General features: G+C 73.6%; 1 protein-coding gene across 2 annotated transcripts in view; it reads left to right on the top strand.

Annotated features, from left to right (window-relative positions):
* Positions 1 to 224: 224 nt before the first annotated feature.
* The window catches only part of znf318 (zinc finger protein 318), a 90,315-nt gene continuing 84,379 nt past the window's right edge, over positions 225 to 6,160 (top strand). Inside the window, exon 1 of one of the 2 annotated variants that reach the window (XM_059645106.1) lies at positions 225 to 259. The gene's annotated coding sequence lies outside the window, so the exon portion shown is untranslated. Of the gene's footprint in view, positions 260 to 470; positions 530 to 6,160 lie in introns of those variants that run through there. The other variant, XM_059645104.1, reaches the window with a different exon arrangement.

The following is a 6,160-nucleotide window of genomic DNA, read 5'->3' as shown; positions in this document are numbered from 1 at the left end:
AGCATCTTGTTATCTCAGATTCTCCAGCATCCGCAGTTCCTACTATCTCTGGAGTCATACAAGGTTCCTTCCTGCCTCCCCGCTAACTCGAGCACACCATATGAATGTTTCTGAAACGTTACAATGGTTCCAATAATCAGCATCACTCAGACGAGAGATTAATACATTACTTGTTAATTGAGGTCAAATTCCACAAGCTACCATGGTTAGAATTAAACGCATATCCCAAAGACACTCTCCTGGGCCTCTGGATTACCAGGTTAGTAATCCTCCAGTTCTTAAAATTTCTATTATTTGTGATCTAAACACTATTAAACGTTTGCGAAATTGTTATTGATATTCTGTGACATGGCAACTGCACCTTTTAAACGGGTGCCCTGTTAATTGCGGTATCTCAGGAATGCACCACGCTCCAAGCATCGCGCCCCCTAATGGTCCAGTTCCATGCATCATGCTGATACTAGGCGCACATGCGCTGTGCCTGCAGCGAGCTTTCCCCAGAAGTCTTTGCAGCACCGTGTCCATTTTGGTAACGCATCTCCGATGCTGTTGTTTCTTTTTTACTGTTTTAGTTGTGATAAATAGTGCAGTTTCTTCGATTGTCGGTATTTTGATCGTTTAGAGAAAATGAAAGACGTGGTTTCATTCTCATTTGCCTCGAGCGGAGCGTTGGTTCGCTTCTGCGTATTTGGTCAGCGGGAACTGAGCTTCGGCCTGAACTGCACGCCTGGACGTGCGACCGCGGCGAAGCGCGCACGAGCGTTTAACCGTTTTCTTTCAGTCGAACGTTAGCCGGAGCGGGAGAGAGTGTTTCAACCAAAAAAACCGTTAGACCCGTGTTAGCTCCCACCCCCCACCGGTGTCCCCCTCCCCCCCCCCCCCGGCGACCGGTGTCCCCTCCCCCCCCCCGCCCCCCCCCCGCCGGCGGACCGGGTCCCCTCTCTCCCCCGCCCCCCCCCCGGCGGACCGGTGTCCCCTCTCTTCTCCCCCCCCCCCCCGGCGGACCGGTGTCCCCTCTCTTCTCCCCCCCCCCCGGCGGACCGGTGTCCCCTCCCCTCCCCCCCCCCCCCCCCCCGGCCCACCGGTGTCCCCGGCCCACCGGTGTCCCCTCCCCCCCCCCCCCGGCCCACGGTGTCCCCCCCCCGGCCCACCGGTGTCCCCCCCCCCCCGGCCCACCGGTGTCCCCCCCCCCCCCCGGCCCACCGGTGTCCCCCCCCCCCCCCCCCGGCCCACCGGTGTCCCCCCCCCCGGGGCCCACCGGTGTCGCCCGGCCCACCGGTGTCCCTCCCCCCCCCCCCCCGGCCCACCGGTGTCCCCCCCCCCCCCCGGCCCACCGGTGTCCCCTCCCCCCCCCCCCCCCCGGCCCACCGGTGTCCCCCCCCCCCCCCCCCGGCCCACCGGTGTCCCCTCTCCCCCCCCCCCCCCCCCCCCCGCCCACCGGTGTCCCCTCCCCCCCCCCCCGGCCCACCGGTGTCCCCTCCCTCCCCCCCCCCCCCCCGGCCCACCGGTGTCCCCTCCCTCCCCCCCCCCCCCCGGCCCACGGTGTCCCCTCCCCCCCCCCCCCCCCCCGGCCCACCGGTGTCCCCTCCCCCCCCCCCCCGGCCCACGGTGTCCCCCCCCGGCCCACCGGTGTCCCCCCCCCCGCCCACCGGTGTCCCCCCCCCCCGGCCCACCGGTCTCCCCTCACCCCCCACCGGTGTCCCCTCCCCTCTCTTCCCCCCCCCCCCCAACCGGTGCCCCTCTCTTCCCCCCCCCCCCCCAACCGGTGCCCCCTCTCTTCCCCCCCCCCCCAACCGGTGCCCCCTCTCTTTCCCCCCCCCCCCCCAACCGTGCCCCCTCTCTTCCCCCCCCCCCCCCCACCGGTGCCCCCTCTCTTCCCCCCCCCCCCCACCGGTGCCCCCTCTCTTCCCCCCCCCCCCAACCGTGCCCCTCTCTTTCCCCCCCCCCCCCCGGTGCCCCCCTCTCTTCCCCCCCCCCCCCCAACCGGTGTCCCACTCTCCCCCCCCCCCAACCGGTGTCCCCTCTCCCCCCCCCCCCCCCAACCGGTGTCCCTCTCCCCCCCCCCCCCCCCAACCGGTGTCCCCCCCCCCCAACGGTGTCCCCTCTCCCCCCCCCCAACCGTGTCCCTTCCCCTCTCCCCCCAACCGTGTCCCCTCTCCCCCCCCCCCCCCCCCCAAACCGGTGTCCCCTTCCCCTCTCCCCCCCAACCGGTGTCCCCTCTCCCCCCCAACCGGTGTCCCTCTCCCCCCCAACCGGTGTCCCCTTCCTTCACCCCCCCCCCCCCAACCGGTGTCCCCTTCCCTTCACCCCCCCCCCAAACCGGTGTCCCTTCCCTTCACCCCCCCCCCAAACCGGTGTCCCTTCCCTTCACCACCCCCCCCAACCGGTGTCCCCTCTCCCCCGCCCCCCCACCGGTGTCCCCTCCCCTTCACCCCCACCGGCCCACCGGTGTCCCCTCTTCCCCCCCCCCCCTCCACCGGTGGTCCCCTCTTCCCCCCCCCCCCTCCACCCGGTGTCCCCCTCTTCCCCCCCCCCTCCACCGGTGTCCCCTCTTCTCCCCCCCCCCTCCACGGTGTCCCTCTCCCCCCCCCCTCCACCGGTGTCCCCTCTCCCCCCCCCCCTCCACCGGTGTCCCTCTTCTCCCCCCCCCCCCCCTCCACGGTGTCCCCTCTTCTCCCCCCCCCCCCTCCACCGGTGTCCCCTCTTCTCCCCCCCCCCCCCCTCCCGGTGTCCCCTCTTCTCCCCCCCCCCCCCCCTCCACCGGTGTCCCTCTTCTCTCCCCCCCCCCCCCCCACACCGTGTTCCCCCCCCCCCCCCCCCCCGGCCCCACGGTGTCCCCTCTTCCCCCCCGGCCCACCGGTGTCCCCTCTTCCCCCCCGGCCCACCGGTGTCCCCTCCCCTTCGCCCACCGGTGTCCCCTCCCCTTGACCCCCCACCGGTGTCCCCTCCTCTCCCCGCCTCCCCCCCCCCCCCCTTCCCGGCGTCGTTCCTCCCCTCCCCCCCCCCCCTTCCCGGCCTCGTGTCTCCCTCTCCCCCCTCCACCTCCCCCCTTCCCGCCTCGTGTCTCCCTCTCCCACCTCCCCCCTTCCCGCCTCGTGTCTCCCCTCCCCCCCTCCCCCCCCCTCTCCCCCCCCCCCCCCTTCCCGGCCCTCGTGTCTCCCCCTTCCCGGCCTCGTGTCTCCCTCTCCCACCTCCCCCCTTCCCGGCCTCGTGTCTCCCCTCTCCCCCCCCCCCCCCCCCTTCCGGCCTCGGTGTCTCCCCTCTTCCCCCCCCCCCCTTCCCGGCGTCGTGTCTCCCTCTTTCCCCCCCCCCCCCCCTCCCGGCGTCGGTCTCCCCTCTTCTCCCCCCCCCCCCCCCCCCACACCGGTGTCCCCTCTCCCCTCCCCCCCCCCCCACACCGGTGTTCCCCCCCCCCCCCCGCCCACCGGTGTCCCTCTTCCCCCCCGGCCCACCGGTGTCCCTCCCCTTCGCCCACCGGTGTCCCCTCCCTTGACCCCCCACCGGCCCACCGGTGTCCCCTCCTCTCCCCGCCTCCCCCCCCCCCCCCCCCTTCCCGGCGTCGGTTCCTCCCCTCCCCCCCCCCCCCCCTTCCCGGCCTCGTGTCTCCCTCTCCCCCCTCCACCTCCCCCCCTTCCCGGCCTCGTGTCTCCCCTCTCCCACCTCCCCCTTCCGGCCTCGTGTCTCCCCTCCCCCCCCCCCTCCCCCCCCCTCTCCCCCCTACCCCCCCCCCCCACCCCCTTCCCGCCGTCGTGTCTCCCCTCTCCCCCCTCCACCTCCCCCTTCCGGCCTCGTGTCTCCCTCTCCCACCTCCCCCTTCCCGCCTCGTGTCTCCCCTCCCCCCCCCCCCCCCCCCTTCCCGGCCTCGTGTCTCCCCTCTTTCCACCCCCCCCCCTTCCCGGCGTCGTGTCTCCCCTCTTTCCCCCCCCCCCCCTTCCCGGCGTCGTGTCTCCCCTCTTTCCCCCCCCCCCCCCTTCCGGCGTCGTGTCTCCCCTCTCCCCCCCCCCCTTCCCGGCCTCGTGTCTCCCTCTCCCCTCCCCCCCCCCCCCTTCCCGGCCTCGTGTCTCCCCTCTTCCCCCCCCCTTCCCGGCGTCGTGTCTCCCCTCTTCCCCCCCCCCCCCCTTCCCGCGTCGGTCTCCCCTCTTCTCCCCCCCCCCCCCCCTTCCTGGCGTCGTGTCTCCCCCACCCCCCCCCCTTCCTGGCGTCGTGTCTCCCCCCCCCCCCCCTTCCTGGCGTCGTGTCTCCCCCCCCCCCCCCCCCCTTCCTGGCGTCGTGTCTCCTCCCCCCCCCCCCCTTCCCGCCTCGTGTCTCCCCTCTTCCCTCCCCCCCCCCCCCCCCCCTCCCGGCGTCGTGTCTCCCCTCTTCCCTCCCCCCCCGCCCTTCCCGGCGTCGTGCCTCCCTCCCCCCCCCCCCCCCCCCTTCCCGGCCTCGTGTCTCCCCTCTTCCCCCTCCACCTCCCCCCTTCCGGCCTCGTGTCTCCCCTCTCCCACCTCCCCCTTCCCGCCTCGTGTCTCCCCTCTCCCACCTCCCCCTTCCCGGCCTCGTGTCTCCCCTCTCCCCCCTCCCCCCCCCTCCCCCCTCTCCCCCCCCCCCCCCCCTCTCCCCCCCCCCCCTTCCCGGCCTCGTGTCTCCCCTCTCCCCCTCCACCTCCCCCCTTCCCGGCCTCGTGTCTCCCCTCTCCCCCCTCCACCTCCCCCCTTCCCGGCCTCGTGTCTCCCCTCTCCCCACCTCCCCCTTCCCGGCCTCGTGTCTCCCCTCTCCCCTCCCCCCCCCCCCCCCCTTCCCGGCCTCGTGTGTCCCCTCTTCCCCCCCCTTCCGGCGTCGTGTCTCCCCTCTTCCCCCCCCCCCCCCTTCCCGGCGTCGTGTCTCCCCTCTTCCCTCCCCCCCCCCCCTTCCCGGCCTCGTGTCTCCCCTCTCCCACCTCCCCCCTTCCCGGCCTCGTGTCTCCCCTCTCCCCCCCCCCCCCCCCCCTTCCCGGCCTCGTGTCTCCCCTCTTCCTCCCCCCCCCCCCCCCTTCCGGCGTCGTGTCTCCCCTCTTCCCTCCCCCCCCCCCCCCCTTCCCGGCGTCGTGTCTCCCCTCTTCCCTCCCCCCCCCCCCTTCCCGGCGTCGTGTCTCCCCTCTTCCCCCCCCCCCCTCCCCGGCCTCGTGTCTCCCCTCTCTTCCCCTCCCCCCCCCCCTTCCCGGTGTCGTGTCTCCCTCTCTCCCCCCCCCCCCCCTTCCCGGTGTCGTGTCTCCCCTCTCTTCCCCCCCCCCCCGCCTCTTCCCGGTGTCGTGTCTCCCTCTCTTTCCCCCCCCCCCCCCCTCTTCCCGGTGTCGTGTCTCCCCTCTCTTCCCCCCCCCCTTCCCGGGTGTCGTGTCTCCCCTCTCTTCCCCCCCCCTTCCCGGTGTCGTGTCTCTCCCCTCTCTTTCTCCCCCCCCCTTCCCGGTGTCGTGTCTCCCCTCTCTTCCCCCCCCCTTCCCGGTGTCGTGTCTCCCCTCTCTCTCCCCCCCCCCCTTCCCGGTGTCGGTCTCCCTCTCTTCCCCCCCCCCCCCCTTCCCGGCGTCGTGTCTCCCCTCTCTCTCCCCCCCCCCCCTCTTCCCGGCGTCGTGTCTCCCTCCCTCCCCCCCCCCCTTCCCGGCGTCGTGTCTCCCCTCCCCTCCCCCCCCCGCCTTCCCGGCGTCGTGTCTCCCCTCCCCTCCCCCCCCCCCCTTCCCGGTGTCGTGTCTCCCCTCCCCTCCCCCCCCCGCCTTCCCGTGTCGTGTCTCCCCTCCCCTCCCCCCCCCCCCCCCTTCCCGGTGTCGTGTCTCCCCTCCCTCCCCCCCCCCCCCGTTCCCGGTGTCGTGTCTCCCCTCCCCTCCCCCCCCCTCCCCCCCCCCCTTCCCGGTGTCGTGTCTCCCCTCCCCTCCCCCCCACCCCTCCCGGTGTCGTGTCTCCCCTCCCTCCCCCCCCCCTCCCGGTGTCGTGTCTCCCCTCCCCTCCTCCCCCACCCCCTTCCCGGCGTCGTGTCTCCCCCCCTCCCCTCCCCCCCCCCTTTCCGGCGTCGTGTCTCCCCTCCCCTCCCCCTCCCCCCCCCCCTTCCCGCGTCGTGTCTCCCCTCTTCCCCCCCCCCTTCCCGGCGTCGTGTCTCCCCTCTTTCCCCCCCCCCCCCTCCCTTCCCGCGTCGTGTCTCCCCTCTCTCTCCC

This window comes from Stegostoma tigrinum, chromosome 4, assembly GCF_030684315.1.
Source record: "Stegostoma tigrinum isolate sSteTig4 chromosome 4, sSteTig4.hap1, whole genome shotgun sequence".
NCBI classification, from domain to species: Eukaryota; Metazoa; Chordata; class Chondrichthyes; order Orectolobiformes; family Stegostomatidae; genus Stegostoma; species Stegostoma tigrinum.
Note: the sequence above shows the minus strand (reverse complement) of the source record. Positions and strands in the feature narration are given on the sequence as shown.